The following is a 22943-nucleotide window of genomic DNA, read 5'->3' on the forward strand; positions in this document are numbered from 1 at the left end:
TGTTCAATAAATATTAATTCCTTCTGTCCTCTTCTCTGCTGCTCAGCCTGAGGCCAAGTGAAGGAAAAATGATGGATCCAGGGAAGATGCTCTGGCCAGAAATAAAACAATGCAATTTTGGAAGTGTTTCTGGTGCCTCCCTCTGCAAACACAATGCCCCAATTAGGAGAAAGGATTTATGTACAATAAGTTTATATCCTATTATAACACAGATGATGTGCCCTTCTTTCCCCGCCTCACATATATGCATATATATTACTGATATGTCCCACTGATGCCAACTTCATCTGATAAGGCCTTTTGCTATCCTGTACTCTGCTGAAAGGGAGCCCTGGGCACTCAGCCCAGTTCATGCTTGTGGTAGTTGCCACACATGTCCACAAATTCTTTGATGCTCCTCCTTAGAAGATGTGGAGTTTAATTCCTCTCTCAGTCCAATGTGGGCTGGATTTAGTAACTTGCTTCTAATGAATAGAATATGGCAAAATGGTAGTGTGTTATTTTTGAGATTACATTGTAAAAAGTCTATGGATTCTCTCTGTCACTTGCTCTCTCTCCACCTTGGGTCAGTTGCTCTGGGGAAAGCCAGCTTCCACGTCTTGAGAACGCTCATGGGGCCATGTGTAGAGGCCCATATGGTGAAGGTCCAAGATGATCAAACAGAGCTGGAGTGAAACCCAGACCCCCTGCCAACAGCCTTGTGACAAAATCCTCTTGCAAGTTGATTCTTCTGCCCCAGTCCAGCCTCCAGATAATGCAGCCCCAGCCAGAAGCTTCACCGCAGCCTCGGAAGAGACCCTGTGCCAGAGCCACCCAGACAACCTGCTTACAGATTCATGACCCTCAGAAACTATGAAATAATGAATGCTGTTGTTTTAAGGCATTGACTGTTTGGGTAATTTGTTATACAGACAAATGATATAATGCTCAAAATCCTGGGCTTACCTTCCTCACTGATTTTAATTTTTCTTTTCTTGAGTTTTCCAAGACAAATCATTTCTGAGTGTCCCTTTTATTTCTGGTTTTTAATCACTATTGTGACTTCTGTTATTTGGAGCTCAACTTCCTCATCAAAACCAACAGTTGTTACCATACACTGAGCATTTATCCCATACCAGGGATGTGCACACATACGTTTTCTTACCACTCATCTCTACCAGAATATGAAGTGATCCTATGATTATCCCCACATGATGAATAAACTGAGGTTCAGAAAGGTTAAAAAAACCTGGCTCAAGGTGATACTTAAACTTTAGTAGGTCATACTGCAAGCCACGTGCTTTAAACCACTTTGCCATTCTACCTGTGGCTTTGATCCTATTTCCTTTCACTTACTTAAAAGTTTTGGTGTAGGAGAAACCTGGGTTCAAACCCTGGCTCCACAACTGATCAGGTGATCACTGTTCCCTCCTCTCTAAAATAGGGGAAACTGCACTTACTACAAAGATTCTGTTAGGGGGCTTCCCTGGTGGCGCAGTGGTTGAGAGTCCGCCTGCCGATGCAGTGGACACGGGTTCGTGCCCCGGTCCGGGAAGATCCCACATGCCGCGGAGTGGCTGGGCCCGTGAGCCATGGCCGCTGAGCCTGCGCGTCCGGAGCCTGTGCTCCGCAACGGGAGAGGCCACAACAGTGAGAGGCCCGCGTACCGCAAAAAAAAAAAAGATTCTGTGAGGGAGAGCTGAAAGGATACACAGGAAGTGCCTGCCTGTCCCACTAGACCAGTGCTGTCCAACTGAACTTTCTATGAAGATGGAAATGTATCCTGTCTATCCAATATGGTCGCCACTTAGCCACATGTGGTTATTGAGCACCTCAAATATGGCTAGTACAAAGGAAGGACTGAATCTTTGTATTGCATTTAATTTAAACTTAAGTAGCCACCTGTGGCTAGAGGCCACCATACTAGGTAGCACAGAGCTAAACCAGAAGCTCCAGGAAGGCAGGGGCTGTGCCCCTTTGGCTCACCAGCACATAGTCAGCACTTAGCACAGTGCCTGAGAGCAAAGAACTACCTGTAATTAATTGTTGCATGGATGAATATATACATGAACGAGTGGCCCATTGTGGGCCTTCGATAAATAGCTTCTATCAGGCGGCAGAGCATTGATGTTTCTCGGGCCCCTCCTGCCTGTGCGCTTCTCGCCTTTTCTCCCCTCATCCACAGCAGCCAATTATGCTCTCCTGCAGAAATGTCATTTGAGCCAAGAATTGGACAGAGACTGGATTTCAGGTGACTGGGGGAGGAGGAAAAGCAGCCCCCTGCACCTCTAATGGGCCACAGAGGACAGGAAGCCCCCTCCAAGGCTGACTAGAAAGTTTGTCTATAACAGAGATGGTTAAATTAATGATGAGGCTCGGTGACAGGGAGGCCAGAGCGGACCCCCTAAATGTCACCTTCGTTATTTCTCAAGCCCACACGAAGAACTGCCTTCCCAGTCAACGTCCATGTTGTTATTGTTCTGCCTCGGGGTGGAGGGATTTTTTTCCCCCTAATCCTTACCACACGCATGGTGTAAGTTCAGCAGGGGCAGGAGATGAGATGGCACAGGACGCTTAATAAGGGTTTTGGCTGTCACTGAGCAGGAACTACTGTGTAGATGTGGGGAGGGGACAGAGTGAGGGTGGCCTGCTAGGGCTCCCTTTCTCGCTTCCTCCCTGTAATACGGAGTCTGCCTTCCCAGACGTGAGAGTGAGGGAGCGCCCTCTGACACTCTGACCCAGCACTCGGGTGGTTTTCCTCACTACTCCTTCTCTGCATCAATATTCTAGTCTGAAACAGAACACGGCATGGCTGGGAGCAGTGAGTTTTGGGCTGGGGGTCTGGGGATCCAGGTAGGAGTCTGGACTCTGACACGACTGGTGTGGGTGACCTCTGGCAATTCACTTCCCCTCCCTGGACCTCCATTTTCTATTCTATGAAATGGGACTGGACACGGCAATCTTTAAGACCTCTTTAAGCCTCTAAACTTGCAGAGTGGCTGAAAGTATGGACTTTGCAGTTACATAAAGTTTGAACCCTGGCTCTGCTCTCTCTTGGCTATGACTTAGCCTCTCTGAGACAATAATAATAGAACTTCACAGGGATGCTGTGAGGATTAAATGAGATAATGAATTCCGGTGGTCTCAGCCCTGGCTGCATATTAGAATCACCTGGGATACTTTTTAAAAATACCAATGCCTACAGCTTCAGCCTCAGAGATACTGACTTAATTGCCTGTGTGGAGGTCTAAGCACTAAGATTTTAAAAATGAACTTCTCAAGTGCTTCTAAATCATGTTTAAGGCTTGGTGAGGGTTTTCATATTTAGCAGAAGCTTAATGAGTATTTGGTGACTCAGTGGATTTTTTTAAGGTCATTTGTGTCATCCTCTTTTCCGAAACCTGGCTCTCTGGCCCTAAGTTACAGGAGCCAAAATATAGCCCCGGGCTTGCAAAATACATATGCCCATTGGTTCCTCCTTTTTTCTCCTTTTCCTAGACCTCATACTCCTCCATTGCCATGACTCTCCTCTCCATGCCTCCTTTCCCCTGCTCTGCTCTGGACCATCAAGCATTATTGCGCTTTGGGATGCTTTCAGTAGCCTGTTATCTTTCTGCTTCTCAGATGAATCAGTAAAATATCATGAGCATATGAGCATAGACTCTGGAGCCAGATTGTCTGGGCTCTAATCCTAGCTGAGCCATTTATTAGCTGTGTGACTTTGAATATTTTTCTTAACCTCTCTGTGCTCAGTAACCTCATCTGTTTACTGAGGATCCCAAAGATCGCAATCTTTGAAATCAGTTTTTCCCCCCATTAGACCTTCTAACAGGGTTACCTTGTAGTAGGGGAATGAAAGAGAATTGAGAAATAAAGTATTGACACAATGTTGAATATTTTCCATACCTATGACATTTCATCCCCACAAAAATAAGCAAGAAAGATATGCTCGTTTATTAGACGACAAAAACAAGGCACAGAAAAGTTGTTTAACCAAAATCATGCAGTGAGTAGAGGCAGAGCCAGGGTCCTGCCCAAGCCTGTCTGACTCCAGAGTCTGTGGTGTGTGCTTCTGATGGGAGAAAGGCCACCTCTTTGGGGACGTTTATCTGCTTTGACCTCACAGCTCTGGGAGGGATGCTGGGGGGTATGGAGATGGGGAAGAAAGAGACACCCACCCATAGATGCTCAACCACAGTTTCTGAAACAACTGCCCATTGGGTGACATATATCAAATTAGAAGATATATTTGTGGCTTTTTTTAAAAAAACCTTTTTTTATTTAAAATTTTTTTTCATTGAAGTATAATTGATGTACAATGTTGTGTTAGTTTCAGATGTACAGCAGAAGGACAGCTAAGAGGAAATAGAATACTTGAGTAACCATACTGTGGTCCCTTGGCAAGAATTAAATATAATAACATTGATTCCTTCTTTTGTACATCACTCCGTAGTAATACAGAAGTTAATTCCCGAAGAACTCTGAGCGAACTTAATTGAGCATAGTGCGGTAGATGTTTAACACACACCTCACCCTATCCCCACATCCTTACGACTTCATTTTCCATTGTACCGAGTTCCACTGGCCAGTGCCTGCCTGTCTCTGCTGAGGGCTTTTTTTTTTTTTTTGGTAGGAGTTTATTAACTTGTTTATGTATTTTTGCTGTGTTGGGTCTTCGTTTCTGTGCGAGGGCTTTCTCTAGCTGTGGCAAGCGGGGGCCACTCTTCATCGCAGTGCGTGGGCCTCTCACTGTCGCGGCCTCTCTTGTTGCGGAGCACAGGCTCCAGATGCGCAGGCTCAGTAGTTGTGGCTCACGGGCCTAGTTACTCCGCGGCATGTGGGATCCTCCCAGACCAGGGCTCGAACCCATGTCCCCTGCATTAGCAGGCAGATTCTCAACCACTGCGCCACCAGGGAAGCCCTGAGGGCTTTTTCTGACTGCCAAAGCCTGCTTTGCCTGTCCTGCTTTGGTGGGCTGTAATCCCAGGGAATTAAGGCCCCCTAGAAGCAGCCCTGGCCTGATGACTGATACGTGTTGGTTTATAACAGCCAGCTGCCTCACCCCTCTGGTGGGGTAGCTCTGAGAGGCATATGCTTCCCTGCCAGAGTTCTCCCAGGAGGATTAAGCCTCACCTGTCCCCAGTAGTAGCTGAGTTTTAATGGACCCATCGATTGGCTGCCTTCCCTTCCTTCCCTCTATTACTCTCCCAGCCCCACAGATGTTTCCTGGGATCCCCTCCCAAATGAGATACTCGCCCTCAAATCCATATCTCAGAATCGCTTCTGCAGGAACCCAGATGCAGACGCTATTCAGAATTGCGCTAGGCGGTGGAGAAACACACAAGAAGGATGCACTATCTTTGAGGAGCTCACGAACCACGGAGGGAGAAGAAGGAACACAAACACAGCTCAGGTCAGGATGCTACAAGTCACTGTTGAGGTGTGGCCCAGAGGCACCAAGAGCAGGCCGGGTCAGCTCTGCTTTTTTTTTTTTTTTTTTTTTTTTTGCGGTACGCGGGCCTCTCACCGCCACGGCCCCTCCCGTTGCGCAGCACAGGCTCCGGACGCGCAGGCTCAGCGGCCATGGCTCACAGGCCCAGTCGCTCCGCGGCACGTAGGATCTTCCCGGACCGGGGCACGAACCCGTGTCCCCTGCATCGGCAGGCGGACTCTCAACCATTGCGCCACCAGGGAAGCCCTCAGCTCTGCTTTTGAGTTGGTAGGGAAGGAGAGGTATTGGAGTTTTATAGAATAAATAAATACTGAAAGGTGGGAAGAGTGTATGACAAAATATCTCCTTTCCTAGGAAAGGAGGACAGCACCGTACTGTCACCGACCGGGTCTGGAGGATCGTGTCTGGGAACAAGCGGTGCTGAGGAAGTCTCAGACAGGTGTGAACAGAGGTGACAGGCGGTAGGCTCTCCATCAAGACCTAGGTGAGGAGTGAGGGGCCCGAGGTAGAGGCAAGGAGGAGGCTGACACTCAGAAAGCAAGGGCGGGTGTCCCTAGGATGCCCATTTCCTCTCCTCTCATCCCCCAGTGCCCTGGCATCTGTCTGCCCTTCACAGGCCCACCTCCTGCACCCTCCCCTTCCCAGCCCCTTCGTCTGTCGGCAGAGCTGTTCTGCGTGGCCTCTGCTCAAGATGAACTTTGAGTCTGGATCATCGACTGCTCCAGGCCTCCTGAGCCAGCCGGCCTTCTGACCTCGCTCTTTCTGAGTCCTCGTGCTCTGGCTTGTCTGAAAGGAATTTCTGGTCACCAGGCAGCGGCTGGACAATGTGTCTTAACGCTGAGGCTCCTCCATTGGCTCTCCCCAAACTGCAGTCGCCCCTGTAGCTGGACACGTGGCATTGACTTTGTGCGGTGGGGGAGTTGTGTTTTTATAGCCTGACATACCAGTGCACTCATTTGAGCAGCACTTTTTAAAAAATTTGCTTTATTGAAGTAGAGTTGATTTACAATGTTTTTAATTTCTGCTGAACAGCAAAGTGATTCAGTTGTACATATATATGCATTCCTTTTCACATTCTTTTCCATTCTGGTTTTTCACAGCACTTTTAGAAGTGCCTGCCCTTGTCACGGCTCCTGGAAGGAGCAGCTTGTAGGGCATTCGATCCTGTACTTCACTCAGCTGCTCACTGTGTCAAAGGTGGACACATAACCCAAGCCTGGAATTATGTGGCAGACAAACAGTTGGGCTGAGCCAATTGATTTCTTTCCCAAACTTTGGAATTGGAAGCGTAAGAGACTGCTGCCAGCATGTGGTGGGCCCTGGGGCAGGAAGGTTGCGTGGACCAGGAGCCGGAGGAATTGGGGGGCCACGTACAAGCTGGTGTGCGAACAGAAGAGAGCAGGGCGAGTCCAGAGGATGGAGCAGGCCCATGGAGAGAAGCAGAGAGCCGCAGGCCCTGCAAGAGAGAGGCCAGGGGCTTCCCTGGTGGTGCAGTGGTTGAGAGTCTGCCTGCCGATGCAGGGGACACAGGTTCGTGCCCCGGTCCGGGAAGATCCCACATGCCGCGGAGCGGCTGGCCCCGTGAGCCATGGCCGCTGAGCCTGCGTGTCCGGAGCCTGTGCTCCACAACGGGAGAGGCCACAGCGGTGAGAGGCCCGCGTACCACAAAAAACAAACAAACAAAACAAAGAGAGGCCAGGTGTCAGACCCCCTGGGACTGGCTCTGCTTAATTGTCTCTCATAGGTTCTCAAGACCTCTAAGAAGCCCTACGGTTAATGCCTTTCCCCCAGGCTAGCTCAGGTGGGTTTCTCTTCCACACAGTCAAGAGTCTTAAAGGAAATAGAACCCAAGGGTAGCTGCTGCTGCAACATGTAGCAGCCCTGGAGGGCAGCCTGAGGGAGGTGCGGCCGGACTCCCACCAGCATACTAGAGGAGCTCACCCCAGAGTGCGTTATTGCACCAGGTCTTCTCGGCAGCATGCCTCAGGCTACAAGGGACCCCTGAGTTGCAATAGGAGAGGCATCTCGAGAGGTGGGATTCCAGATAATTAGTGGAGATGGCCAGAGATTCAAATAGGCTGAGCGGACGGAAAACAGTCCTTTGCGGATGGGGACGGTGTGAGCAAAGACATGGGAATATGAATATATTCATTCACTATTATTATTAATTATTATTATTATATAAATTTACATACAGTCAAATTGACTTTCTTTTTCTGGGTGTACAGTTCTAGGAGTTTTAATACACATAGAGATTTATATAATCGTCATCACAACCAGAACACAGACAGCTCAGCACCTCAAAAACACCCTTGTGCCCCTATGTGGTCAAACCTTCCTCCCACCTCTAACCCCTGGCAACCACTTCTCTGTCATTGCACTTCTGCCTTTTCCAGAATGTCATATAAATTGAATCATACAGTATGTAATCTTTTTTTTTTTTTTTTTTTTTTTTTTGCGTTACACGGGCCTCTCACTGTTGTGGCCTCTCCCGTTGTGGAGCACAGGCTCCGGACGCGCAGGCTCAGCGGCCACGGCTCACGGGCCCAGCCGCTCCGCGGCATGTGGGATCTTCCCGGACCGGGGCATGACCCGTGTCCCCTGTATCTGCAGGCGGACTCCCAACCACTGCGCCACCAGGGAAGCCCAGTACGTAACCTTTTGAGACCATCTTGTTTCACTCAGCATAGTGCCTTTGACATTCATAGCTGTTGTTATTTGCTGTTATTGATTGCTGAGTAGTATCCCATTGTATGGACGTATCATACTTTGTTTATCCAATCCACATGGTTTCCTATTTTTGGTAACTATGAATAGAGCTGCTATAACATTCTTGCACAGGGCTCTGTGTGAAGATATTTTTATTTCTCCACGTAAATGCCTAGGAGTGGGACTGCTGGATCATGTGATAAGTGTAGGTTTAACTTTATAAGAAACTGCAGACTGTTTTACGGAGTGGCTGTACCATTTTGCATTTCCACTCATGAATGAGATTCATGCCCTAACAAAAGAGACCCCGTATGTCTTATTTGCCATGTGTAAAATTGGAGCCATGTAGCTCCTCGAGCCAGAATTAAAAGGAGCTTCATGGTCTTCCAGTGCATAGTCTAGATTTCAGGCTGCCTTCGAGTCCAGGCTGGGAAATACTAGAGAAAAAAATCAATGGGAAACTCACCAGTAGTTTGGCTTCACTTGAAGTTCTGTTTCTTTTGCTACCATTTTCTTTTCAGAGTCCTCAGAGAGCTGCCCCATGCTTTCTTTCTGGAGTTTTTAGTTGCTTTCAGTGGGAGAGAGACAGAGTGGAGAGTGTCTTGACTCCATCTTGACTAGAACCAGAAAACACTCATTCATTTTGTATTCACTAATTTTTTCACTCACTCACGTTCACTCATTCGTCCTTCATTTGTTAATTCTTTCATTTATTATTACTTATTTGCTCAGAAGTCGTATGTATTTTAATCAGTATACCTGCTTGGAGCCCTTACTATTAATCAGGTACTATGTTACTCACTGCAGATACAGACATGAAATAGATACAGTTCCTGCCTCGAAATAATTTGGGCTAGAGAAAAAGGAGATTAATTATCAGATAAATATAAATATAGTGGAATGATACTGTGATAGTGTGAGAGCAATCAACTGCCTTAAATGAAGGGATCCATAAGAAGGCAGCCTAGCTTCTGGAAGTTGTCTCTTGGAGACGTGTAAATTTGCGGTAAGAAGGTACTTCACTTTGAAAGGACAGCATGAATATAGAGCATGAGATTGGGAAATCAAGGGGGTGTGTTTGAAGAAGTAATGTCTCTTGTCTTTGACCTTGGCCTTCCTAGGATTTCAGGACAGGGGTGTGACTGAAAATAATCCTAGAGCAGAACATAAGGACTCCTCCAAGATAATCCTTGAGTTTAGAAAATTGGTATTTGGTGGTCTCTCCTTTCCTATTCCTACCCATCCTGGTGGGTTCCATCTACTTGGTATTCTGTCAAAGCAAAAATGTACGCTTTGTCCAAGGAGCCCATCCGGTCTGTCATCCGTAAACAGGAGGGAAGCAACAGAGCCTGCTTTTGCAGCTGCATCTAGAAAATACGTGTGTGTGTGTGGGGGGGGTGTAACCTGACTCCTACTGATGTTCAGATTCAAGAGGTGCCAAGTCCTGAGATTTCTCAGTCATCTTCAATAACCTTCCATCTCCCACTTCTGTCCTGGATCCCAACCCCTGGGAGCTCATTCATCCCCTGATATATACAATACCTGCATCTGATCTGCCAGTTTCCCTATATTTGCTTATGTATTCAATCATTCATGAATTCACTCATGCATGCACAAGTACATCCAAGTGTATTCCACTCACATTCTATGCCAGACCTTGTTTGACTATCCCCTTCTATGGAAATCTTCTTCTGCCTTCTACACTATTCCCATTTCTTTTCTACCTCTCTGACCATTCTTTCCTGTCTCTTCTGATGGACTCCCTTTCTTTCTCTTCTTTACAAGTGTGGATGGCTCACCTTTGAACTGTTCTTGAAGTCTTCCCTGCCCCATCCTCCTCTGGCCCTCTTGTCCTCCCAGCTGAGGCAGCTGTGCAATCCAGTGCTGAGATGGGGGGAGCTCACAAGGGTTTTACTCAGTCACTGAGCCCAGCTTCTAGTGCTTCAGTTCTAATAGCTGTGATTTTTGCCTCATTTCTGAGACCCTGATGGGATCTCTAGTTACAGTAGTTTCTTCTGCTCACAGTAGTTTCTTCTACTCACAAAATGTGTTGGGCCCTCTCTGCTCTGAGCATGTTGGCTCTTCCCACAATGGGGGCTCCTTCACCTGCAGACTCAACAGCAGGACCAGCTCCAGATCTTGAGTTACAGCATGAAGCCTCCCTGGATCTAGTCCATTCCTCATTGCATGCTTGGATGAGAAGAGAACATGAAATCGGTATCAGATTCATCCATGCTGCAATCTAAGGTTGCAGGAGATAAGTTGTTTAACTCTCTGATATCAATTTTCTAATTGTAAAATTGATTGTGAGCAAAATTCTTACCTTCTACGTTGCTAATAAAACCCTGTCTTTGTTTAGCTATTAAGCAGTCACAGACTTCTGGGGGCTGGGAGTTGAAGTCTTGAGCTAAGCTGATTGTGGTAGTAATTCCTTTCTTCTTACCAGTGATTGGTTTAGGAAAGGACATGGGATGAAATTCTGGTCAATGAGGCATGAGGTGGATGTCTGCTGGGGGCTTTGGGAAAGGATTTCTTCAATGGAAAAAGTCTCAGGGGAGGAAGCATTCACCCTTCTGCCTCATAATGCTGTCCTTTGTGTGATGCCTGGAGTTACGACAGCCATTGCATGAGGCTGCACGGTGCAGACCAAAAGCACAAGCCCACAGCCTGAAGAAGACAACAGGGAGGAAAGATGGAAAAACCTAGTTCTGGATGACGTTGTTAAGCCACTTAATTGAGCAACCCAGAAGCTGTACTTCCTCTGGTCTTTTTGTTATGCAAGATAAATTTCCTTTCACTTCCATCATTTTTAGTTGGGTTTGCTCCCACTCACTGCCAAAAACATCCTGATATGTGGCATTATAATGCCTGTCTCACAAAGTTCAAGTGAGACTTTCTGCTCATCCTTTAGAGCTCAGCCCAAATGTCACCTCCTCAAGGAAGCCTCCCCTGATTGCTCATAGTAGGTCATATCATCCTGTCATGCATCAGTCACTAGCACCATATAACTTTCCTTCTTTTCTTTCACCGCACTTGTCACAGTTTGCCTACCTAATTATTTACACCCTCTCTCACTGACCTCTAGGCTCTTTGAAGGCAAAGGTGGTGTTCCTTTTGCTGACCTTTGTATCTCCCATGGCTATTAGCAGTGTCCATCCAACAGCTCATCGACCCTCAATAAATCTTTGTTGAATGAAAGAATAAATTAATGCATGAACATATTTAGAAAAGAGCTGGCATTGGCAGGAAAGTCTACCTTCATGCCCTTTCTGAGACTGAAAAGTTGATCAACTCTCTCCTTATTTTTCATCTTGACAAATGACTTTGTACCCCACCATTGGCTGATAGGTTTCAAAACAGTTTTACATTTACCTTGAAATGCACCATTATTTCATCCCCTCAGGAGCAGGTGCTATTTATTCCTCCCCACACCCCTCTCGCTTCTGTTCTTTAGCATTCATGACAGCTAAGCAAACCCCTTCTTTGATTTTTCTTCTTCTGCAGGCTCTAGGAGACTGATCAGTCATTACCTGTGAATAATGACCAGGGAGGTTGCTAAGCGATGTAGGAGTCTAGCTACCTCACCATTGAGCCCTCAGCTCTTAGCTAATGAAATGAAGGAAGTTTTGTCACCAACTCCAATCTTACGGGATGTCCAAAGAGCTGTCTTTTACTATCCAGTAATAGCCATGGGGCCCACGATTGCACAGGGATATGGGGGCTTTGGGAAGAAGAGCTGAAACAGTCTTGTCATCCCTCTGGAATATTTCAGAGAAACAAGCCAGCATATCATGGTGATTTATTTTCATGAAGCGTTAGTTTGCCTTGGAAGGTGGAGGTATGGGAGTTTGGAGAGTCAGGGCTTGTTGTGAGAGGCAGAGCTCGTCCTCAGCTTTCTCTTATCCATAGACAAGGAGCTAACAATGATGGCATCAATAACAGCAGTAATAACTACAGCCTCAGAGGAGACTGGAAATGGCGTTGGCAGCAAGCACACACATTATCCAGCCCAGCATTTCTCAAAAGATGCTTTTCAGAGCATAAGTCCCCCAAATGCTCTTTGCTAAAAGAGCTCATGGTGAAACTGTTTGGAAAACATAGTTATACTTCACTCAGTAAACACAAAGTTCCCTGAAAAATAAAGAAACCTGATGGACTTTGTTTAACACAGAGCTCTGGTGCTTATTTCACCAAGGAAACACTTAATTTTTGTAACTAATGTATTAATGACTCCTGGAAGGAACATTTTGGGAAATGCCAATATGAGCAAAGGTGGTTGCTAGGTATTCTCGTACCACAAACATTTACTGAGCAATTCATTCATTCATTCATTCATTCACATAATTATTCATTTAGTTGAGAAAGATCTATTGAGAGACTACTCTGCATAATGTAATGGGCTAGGAGCAAAGGATGCAGATTTGATCATTGCCTGCTGAAAGCTATAGTCTAGTGGACGAGACAAAATTAAATAACACACTTCACAATTGACTGCTAAATTACAGCTGTGATGGGTGCTACAGAAGAGCAGTGTAGGGTGCATATAAATTTATACAATAGGATAAGGGAGGCGGTTTGGAAGGCAATCAGGGAGGCCATGCACCAACCAGCCTGGTTTCCCCAGGACTAGGAGTGTCCTGTGATGGGTGACCTTAACAGCTAAAATTGGGACTGTGTCAGGCAAACCAGGATGGTTGGTCACCTTAGCAGAACGTGACTTCTGAGGTTCTATCTGAGGGTCTTACTGTGGCAGAGAGAACTCTGGTAGGGTGGAGAGCTGTCTTCTGGAGCTGCTTCACTGCCCTGGGCCTGCCTTTCCCTATCTGAGCAATGAAGGGGGTGATGGCTCTTCTGCTTTCTCACAGGTTGTTGGAATGGCAGGTGGGATGATTGCTGGGGAAGACCTTTGCCAGGTATAACGTGCGTCCTAAGTGCCAGGAATTACTATTCCTGCAGGGGAACTGTAATTCATCACTCCCTGAAGGAAAGTCCCCATTCATCCAGGAGAGGATTTTCTGAGAGCGTCACTAGCCATACAGCTGAGTTTCTAAATCCAACAGCAAGAGACATTTTCCACAGATGCAAGAACAGGAGTGCATGTGCAAGCTCACCACAGGAGGCATAAATCACGGAGCAGGACGCCATCTGGATGCTATAGGGTAACAATTTTCCCCAGGCCCAAGAGGGGCCAGAGCCCAGTGGCACTGTTCAGGGCCAGGCCGAGGGCAGTGCCTGGTCTCTACAGCCCAAAGAACAACCTTGCACATGGACTCGTGCACATTGGGTGATTCTCATCACCTGCTGGGGTTTCAGGCTTTTCATCTATAAAGTGGAAAAAATATTTACGATATGGTCAGAATGTAATGAATTTACCATGCCCAAGGAGTTGCGTTGTGTTTACATATACATTTAATCCCCACAGAAAAGTAGATTTTATTATTATCTTTCATGTTACAAATGTAAAAAATGGGCTTAGAGAGGTTAAATACTTGTCAAAGGTAGGGTGACCGACTGTCCTGATTTGCCTGGGACTATTCTGATTTGAGCACTGAAAGTCCCGTGTTTTTGGAAACCCTCAGTCCCAGACAGCCTGGAGTGGTTGGTCATGTTACAAGGTCGCATAATTAGTAAGTGGTGAGCTTGTAAATATTTGAGGAAGACGATTATTTGTTAAACTGTTAACGAAAATTATAACAACAAAAATTTGATATAATTATATTTTTAAATAATAATATATAGTAATAATCATTATTAAATCAGCTTCCTTTTCAATATAAGCCAAGTGCTTCTAGCCTTTTAAGAAAACCCCTTTATTTTAATAATGCTCAGCAGACATTTTTGCTACTCAGCAATATTTGTAGTTTTCTTCCTTCTGGGCGCAGAATCTTTGATGTTAAGCATGACCAAAGGACTTGTTTTGACCAATGGCGTGTGATTGGAAGTGATAGGCGTCACTTCAGGGCAGAAACAGGTGAGAACCTGTGTGCAGTTCTCCATCTTCCCTACAGTGGATGCTGGAGAGGCCTCTCCCAGATCCCTTTTGCTGGCTGGTGCACTCACCCCCCAGCTGCTGAGAGAGTCGGACAGAGCTCAGAGCTGTCCTTGCTCAGCAAGGCTGAGAGGACCAAATCTAGAGCCAGATGACCTGGTTCAAGCCCAACTCAACCAGGAATAACCCTGGGTACTTACTTAACTTCTCTGAGTCTTGGGATCTTTAAAAGGGAAATTCCCTACCTCATGGTGCTGATGTGAGGATTAAAGGAGTAATACATGTAAGGCTCTTATAACAGTTTGGCAGATGGTAAGCTCTCTGGTTGGCTATTTTTATTTCTCCTGCTTTACTCTACCTCTAGGATAGTATGACAACCCATACCAATGGCGCTAATGCTGTCACAGATGATTTTTTTTTAATATGATAACTCTGGTGTATTTAGCTGATGGTAATTTTAAGTGATCATCACTTAGATTTCTTCTTTTTTTTCTTTTGGCTTTTTTTAAATTGAGGTATAGTTGATTTACAATATCATGTTAGTTTCAGGTGTACAGCGCAGTGATTCAGTTATGTGTGTGTGTGTGTGTGTGTGTGTGTGTGTGTATACCCACACACATATATATATATTCTTTTTCAGAGTCTTTTCCCTTATAGGTTATTACAAAATATTGAGTATTGTTCCCTGTGCTCTACAGTAGGTCCTCGTTGGTTATCTATTTTATATGTAGTAGTGTGTATATATTAATCCCAAACTCCTAATTTATTTCTCCCCACCACCCTCTTTCTCCTCTGGTAACCATAAGTTTGTTTTCTATGTCTCTGAGTTTCTATCTGTTTTGGAAATAAGTTCATTTGTGCCTTTTTTTTTAAGATTCTACATATAAATGATATCATGTGGTATTTGTCTTTTTCTGTCTGGCTTACTTCACTTAGTACGACAATCTCTAGTTCCATCTATGTTGCTGCAAATGGCATTATTTCATTCTCTTTTATGGCTGAGTAATATTCCAGTGTGTATGTGTACCACGTCTTCTTTATCCATTCATCTGTCGATGGACATTTAGGTTGCCTCCAAAAGAATGGTTTTGAGCAACAGATGAGGAAACTAAATGCTGAGATGTTTAATAGTCTGTTCAGTGTCACATGGGGCTTTAATGCTGGATTTGGATTAAGAGCCAATACGGGGGAATAATAACACTAATCAGTACTTACCATTTGCCAGGCACTGCATTATCCCATTCAATCTTCATAATAACATCTGGAAATTACTATAACCCCCATTTTACAGTTGTGGAAACAGAGGCAGGAGAGGTGAAAAAGAAAGTTTCACAACTACGAAGTGGTGGCAAGAGTCAGAAAAAAGTAGAAATGAGATATTTTGAGGTGAACTGTTATTTAGCAACAAAAATCAAGTATGATTACTATGTTTAAACAATGAAAAGTGTTGGTTACTAAGGTTTTTGTAGGAGAGCAAACATGTTTGTTCATTTATTTACACAGCGTAACACACGACATCTCCTATTCTATACATTGCCTTTTAAAAAATGAAATCTTCATTTCAGAATAACTTTAGAGAAAGCTTGCAAAGACAGTGCAGGGAGTTCCCACACACCCTTCAACTAGCTTTGCCTAATTTTAACATCTTACTTTACTCTGGTACATTTGTCAAAACTATTGGTACACTACTATTAACTAAACTCCAGACTTGTTTTCAGATTCCATCAGTTTTTCCACGAAAGTTATTTGTCTATTGTAGGATCCAATCCAGGGCTTACTGAATTTTAAGTGAAGAAAAGCCTTAGAAATGATGGGAAAGCTTGTTTGCTAATGGAATCAGGATTTGATATTAGGGCAGTAGAATTATAGGTGATTTTTTTTTTTCTGTGTTCAAAACTTTAACACTCTTGTTACATGAACTCTATGGGAAATGTTACTACAAGAAGGCTCCTGGACTGTGGGCATTTGGCACTGTTGAGCACAAACCAGGTTATGGATTGGAAAAGTCCTTAAATTATCTACTGGCCCCATGGGGTAAAGGAGAAGCATGTATGTGTGTGCTGTGGGAGAGGCAGGTGACGGGCGACTGAGCCACCACCATTGTCACAAGGAGGGGACAGGAAGATGGAGGGGCTGGATGCATTTATTTATTTATTTATTTAACATCTTTATTGGAGTATAATTGCTTTACAATGGTGTGTTAGTTTCTGCTGTATAACAAAGTGAATCAGCTATACATATACATATATCCCCATATCTCCTCCCTCTTGCATCTCCCTCCCACCCTCCCTATCCCACCCCTCTAGGTGGTCACAAAGCACCAAGCTGATCTCCCTGTGCTATGCGGCTGCTTCCCACTAGCTATTTTACATTTGGTAGTAAATATAAGTCCATGCCACTCTCTCATTTAGTCCCAGCTTACCCTTCCGCCTCCCCGTGTGCTCAAGTCCATTCTGTAGGTCTGCATCTTTATTCCTGTCCTGCCCCTAGGCTCTTCAGAACCTGTTTTTTTTTTTCAGATTCCATATATATGTGTTAGCATATGGTATTTGTTTTTCTCTTTCTGACTTACTTCACCCTGTATGACAGTCTCTAGGTCCATGCACCTCACTACAAATAACTCCATTTCATTTTTTTAATGGCTGAGTAATATTCCATTGTATATATGTGCCACATCTTCTTTATCCGTTCATCTGTCGATAGACACTTAGGTTGCTTCCATGTCCTGGCTATTGTAAATAGAGCTGTAATGAACATTGTGGTACATGACTCTTTTTGAATTATGGTTTTCTCAGGGTATATGCCCAGTAGTGGGATTACTGGGTCGTATGGTAGTTCTATTTTTAGTTTTTTAAGGAACCTCCATACTGTTCTCCATAGTGGCTGTATCAATTTACATGCTGGATGCATTTAAATTTTACCTTGTGGGTCCATTACCGGTGCCTAGTAAATCTAGGAGAGTGACTCCAAAGGTTTTTTGTGGGTTCTTTTAGCTTGAGATTCTGTGATTCTTCGAACAAAAATGTATTAAGTATCTTTAGTGTGCCAGGCCCTTTGTTGGCTGCTTTACCTACGCTGTTTCCTGTAATCCTCAAAATAAGATGTCCTTACAGATCAGAAGAGTGAGGTCAGGGAGGCTAAGTGACTTGCCCAAGGACACACAGATTGTCAGTGGCAGAGTGAGGGTCAGAACTAGATCTGTAGGACACTATTGGTCTTTTATGTTCCAAATTGTACTTGTTTGACATCCTCTCAAAAAAGCCTCTTTGGACTTTGGCATCAAAGGAGGACCCTTCTACTCTGATAGGCATTTGGGTAAAAGGCCTGAAGGGATGCTATAGGAAGGGAGACAGAAGCTTCAGAAGGTACAGTAGGGTTGTGTGTGTGAATGTCGTCAGTGGGTTGCTGAGTAGAAACTATTCCTTGAAAATGATTTCACCCTCTCCTTCCTTTCTTCCTCAGTTGGGTAATGATAAGGAATCGTGTGTCAACTCTTGGTTAAAACTAGCATTTCGGAGTTTTTGGAGGGTGGCCAGCACTGGCATGAATGAGCAGGGCCCAGTCAGCCTCTGCATCCATCCAGGGGTTCCCCTGGGACTGGCCAAGTTGAGTTTCCTGGGCCAGATGCTTGGGAAAACTCCAACTTGCCTTTGGGGGTATACACACATGTGCGCGCGCGTACACACATCAAAACCAAATAACGTGGAATTAAAAAGCTGGAGGCACCCCAGCGTGCCCTATTTACAAACTGCTTTAGTTCCTTCTGGGTTGTATTTGATTTTGTCCTTCACTGAGAAATGGGGAGACATCAGAATTACTATGTGCCAAAGAGAGGACTCCTGACCATCCTTCAACCTCCCTCACCCCCTCAGTCCCTTTCATATGACAGGATGCCCTCAATTACTCTCTCTGGGGGGGTCCCAGTCAGAAGAAGATGGAGCCAACCATCTGTTACGGACTCCAGTGAGCAATTTAATTTTCTCTTGTTCCCAATGAGGAGGATTTTGTAAGAACATAAATTACCATCAGTGCTGGTTAATCAGGCACTTGCCGTCTGAAGGGGCAGAGACGGTCAAGCCGGAGAAGCCCACTGACCTGGGCTTACCAGAGGGCACCCTGCACTTTGGTGAAAAAGCCATATGAAAGGAGCAAAGACTGTCAGACAGGAAACTTCCATAGAGATCATCCAATCTGACACCTCCTTTTATAAAAGAGGAAATCGAGATTGTAGAGGGGAAATGATCTGTCTAGCTAGGCAGGGCAGAGTTAGGGCTTGAACTAAGCAGCCCTATATTCCCAAACGCACACACGGTAAAATGAATGACTTGACTACTTGCCCTTGGGTTTGATCTCTAAAGGCAGGATCAAAGAACAACAATCATGATGGCAATGACAACCACAAGAGCTACACTTTATGTGACCAACAATCTAGGAGCAGTTTAGTGTGGAGTTAACAGAATGGGCTCTGGAGCCAGGTTGCCTGGGTTCAAATCCCTGTTCTGTTACTTACTAGCTATGTGACCTTAGCAAGTTACTTAACCTCTGGGACCTACAGCAGACATTGTCAGTTCTTGGTACTATCTCTTCACATCCCCTTCATATTCCCATTCAATCCAGCCCAACTTTCCATGGCCAGCACCTGCATCTTTGTTGGAGGGCTATCCTTGGGCCTCCAGAACTCAATTTATCAGTATACATGAAGGCCGAGTCTTCTGGGGGCAGCCTTTGACCAATGACTGACAGATATGGGGGTATAAATGCCCCAGCTCCCTTGCCTCTTGTCTGAGATAATTTCCACGCATGTGTTTTGCACCATTTCCCAGCGTTCCCTGCAGGATTAAGCTCTATCCACTCACCTTAGCAGCTGTGGCTTAATAATGTACCTGTTATTGCTGCCTTCTTTCCCACACACCTCTCCATAAAATATTTGCACTCAGATCCTTGTCTCAAGAACTGCATCTGGTTTGTTCATTCAAGCTAAGACAGTGCCTCAGCTTTCTCATCTATAAAATGTTATTAATGATGTTTTTGTATCAAACAGTTGTCGTTAGGGTTACGTGGGCTGCAAATGCAAAGAACCGTGCCTGAACTTTAGTGGAAATTCAACAGATAGCTGTGTGGCTGATAAATACTTGTCTCATTAATTATCTCATGAATTCCATGCTATACACACAATTACCCCCATTATACAAATAAGATCATTCAAGCTCATAGAGGTTAAGCAATGTTCCCAAAGTCATGCAGCTTAAGAAGGAATAATGTCCTGATCTTAACACAAATCCATCTTTGAAGTTCCTTCCATTTTCTGGCCTCTTCCAGGAGGTTTTCCCTGATACTCCAAATCTGGCCTCTTCCAGGAGGTTTTCCCTGATACTCCCAATCTGGGTCAGGTCATGGGTCCTTCCTCTGTGCTTCCATTGTGATGGGAAGCATACACTTTAATACACTTGCCTCAGTGTATTAAAATGGTCTGCTTTCTTGTCGGAATTTCTGCCTAGGCTTGGAGCTCCTTGGGGCCTGTGACCTTCCCTCCTTGGCATCTCTGTAAACTCAGCATCTAGCCTGGTACCCTGCATGTAGTAGGCTTCTACTGAGGGCTGAATAAAGCAGCAGCAAACAAGGCAGGGAACCCTCCCCCCCGCCCCCGCATCCCCAACCTTCGCCGTAAACCCCAGGGTGTAAGTCTGTGTATGGGTCTCACGGCCTTCGGATTTCAACTGGGAGCATCTTGGGAATCTTTCCAGGAAATTCTCTTCTCCTCCCATTCCTGCTGCAGAAAGGGTTTGTAAATGTGGTTGACAGGCCTCTTGGGGGTTCCAAAATTTCATCAATGTGTCTAGTCCTCCCTAAAATTTTGTCGGGAAGACAAGGATCTCACGTGGTACCACATAGAGATAAATGAGACTCTAATCCCAGGAACGTCCCATTGTGAGGGCCTGATGGAGCTACAGAAGCTTTCAAGGACTGTTAAGGTGTATAAGAAAAAGCAGGCAGGAGATGAAAGGTGTATTGGCATGACCAAGATGAGGTCCAGCAGGGAAGAAGGAGACCAGAATGAGGCTGGGAATGCAGGGATCTTGTAACGACAGCGATGATGAGCATCAGGCCCACCTCCTTTTAATGCTGGTGCTGTGGGTTGGTTTCAACATGTTGTTTAAGAGTCCAGGTTCTGGAGTCAGTATCCCTTGAGAGTGAATCCCACTCACTAGCTGTGTGATCTTGGGTGAATTATTTAGTCTGTCTGTGCCTCACTTTTCTTATTTATAAAACAGGGATAACACGTACCTTCCTCACGGGATTGTCATAAATACAAAAGCGTGTGAAATGCTTGGGACAGTGACCTGACACATAGGAAGCAAGTAGGCAATTGTTCATTTTTACTAGGCACTGAATAAGACTTTAAGGAATAAAGTGTGGACAATTTTAGCTCTCTGGAAGCTCAGGATCTAGGGGTGAGCTCACTAAACTTTTTTGATTACTTGCCCCATCAGTAATAAAATATTTGAGCAGGTTCCCCCAATAAATGCTCATTTGTTGAAGGGAGCCGAATGATACAAGTAAGAAGAGGATGCTGGGGGAGTGCAAGGGAGCGGCATCTAGTCCAGCCCTGGCTGGGGGCGGCCCGTGTGACTGATGGAGGTCAGGGAAGGCTTCCTGGAAGAGGCAATACTTGAAGTGAGTCTCGAGAGACACGTCAGAGTTAACAGAGTAGAGAAGGTAGGAGAAAGCTTTCCAGGCAGAGGGAAGACCTGAGCCGAAGCCGACAAATGGGCTGTGAGAGGGCCGTCTGCAAAATGTTGAAAAGTTTGGGGCCTATGGCACTGAGTGAGGGAGTGGGGAAGGGTTACTCTGCTGCTTAAAAAGCCCTCGGTGGTAGCCCACTGCTCTTCGAATATACACCAGGATTCTATACAGAACCATGAAAGTCCATGCCCTGGCCCCTCCCCCTCCTAACCCCGCCCCCTGCCACCTCCCCGCCTCCCTCTGCCTTAGCCCCGCTGGCTGTCTCAGTCTGCTTCTCCCCACTTCGGATTCTGAGCCAAAGATTCACGTGCAGGTGGCTTCTTCTCTGAGTGTTCCCAGGAGGAACCTTAAGGAAGCAGGAGAAGCAAGATAGGGAACAGGGAACAGGAAGCCAAGTAAGTGCGATTTCAGGTGTAGTTCCAGACTGTTCTTGATCCCACAGGAAGCGCTGGAGTGTAGGTTATACCTCTGGAGGGAAGTATAATTTATACCTCAGGGTTTGTCTAGATTTTTTCTTTTTTTATTGAAGTATAGTTGCCGTACAATATTATGTAAGTAGCAGGTGTACCACGTAGTGATTCATAATTTTTAAAGGTTATAGCCCATTGGTAGTTATTATAAAATATGGACTATATTCCCCATGCTGTACAATACATCCTTGTAGCTTATTTTATACCTAATGGTTTGTACCTCTTACTTGCTACCCCTATATTGCCCATCCCCGCTTCCCTCTCCCCACTGGCAACCACTAGTTTGTTCTCTATGCCTGTGAGTCTGTTTTAAATTTTGGTTGTTGTTCTACTCTCTAGAGTTTGTCTATCTAGTTTTGGTTCTTCCACACCAGTCAGTTGTTGGCACTGGGCACCTGAGGAGAATGTAGACTTTTAGGCACACTGGCTCTCCACACAGGTGAGGTGTCTCCAGCCTCTGAAGGCCACAGGTGTAAGGTAAGCTACTAGCAGCAAATCACACAGAAACAGAAGGGATCCCAGAGCATGAGGGCAGGGGGGACCAACAGCGTCCATTATACCAGCCTGCTTTGGTATCCTGAATGCTCCCAGCTCTCTCCTTCTACGCAGGGTCCTTCACACCTGCTGCTCCACTGCCTGGAACCCTCTCTCCCCTTCTTCATCTGGCTAAGTCCTCTCATCCTTTAGACCACCGCTAAATGCCATTCCTAGGAGAAGCAGTTTGACCCTCAAGACTGGGTTGGTGGAATCTACAAAATACAACAAACTAGTGAATATAACAAAAAAGAAGCAGACTCACATATACAGAGAACAAACTAGTGGCTACCAGTGAGTCGGAGGAGGGGTAATGTGAAAGTAGGGGAGTGGTAGGTACAAACTACTGGGTATAAGATAGGCTCAAGGGTGTATTATACAACACGGGGAATATAGCCCCCGTGTAATACTGCTAAATGGAAAGTAACCTTTAAAAATTGTATTAAAATTTTTTTTAATTCAAAAGAAAAGACTGGGTTGGACCCACCAATTGTTCATTCTCAACACACCCCATATTTTCCTTCCTAGCACTTCATAACAAATTGTAATTAACTATGTATGTAATTGGTCCCTGTGTATTAGGTAGAACTCTGTCATTTGCAAATGATGGGAAAACAACTCAAATTAGTTGAAGCAAAAATTGGGGAATGGCTTCTGCAGTGGGAAAGGGTAGGGGGTGTGACTCCAGAATGGCAGGACAGACTGACAGCAGCCACTAGGGCCTCAGGACTTGGTCCTGACGCGTCCACAGAGCCAGACTCTTCTCTCTCCTCATCTCTAAACTCTGCTTATTTCTTTTTGGCTTCCTTTTCTGCCGCCGCAGTTGTGAAGGGAATGTGGTCACTGATATCACCACGTCCACATCCTCGTAACTATTGGAAAAAACACCAGTTGACCTGAGTGACTCAAGTCCCTACCTCTAGAGCTATCACCACAAAGGACGTGGAGATGGGCCACTGTGATTGGCCAGGCCTTGGTCATGTGCTTACCTAGCTCAGCAAAATGCAAGGCAATGCCCCTGATGGGTCCCCCAGAGTCACATGACTTGCAGGTGTGGTGTGCTGCT

This window comes from Delphinapterus leucas, chromosome 1 (genome assembly GCF_059928025.1).
Source record: "Delphinapterus leucas isolate spDelLeu-1000000601 "Yukka" chromosome 1, BTC_Dleu_Yukka2, whole genome shotgun sequence".
NCBI lineage: Eukaryota > Metazoa > Chordata > Mammalia > Artiodactyla > Monodontidae > Delphinapterus > Delphinapterus leucas.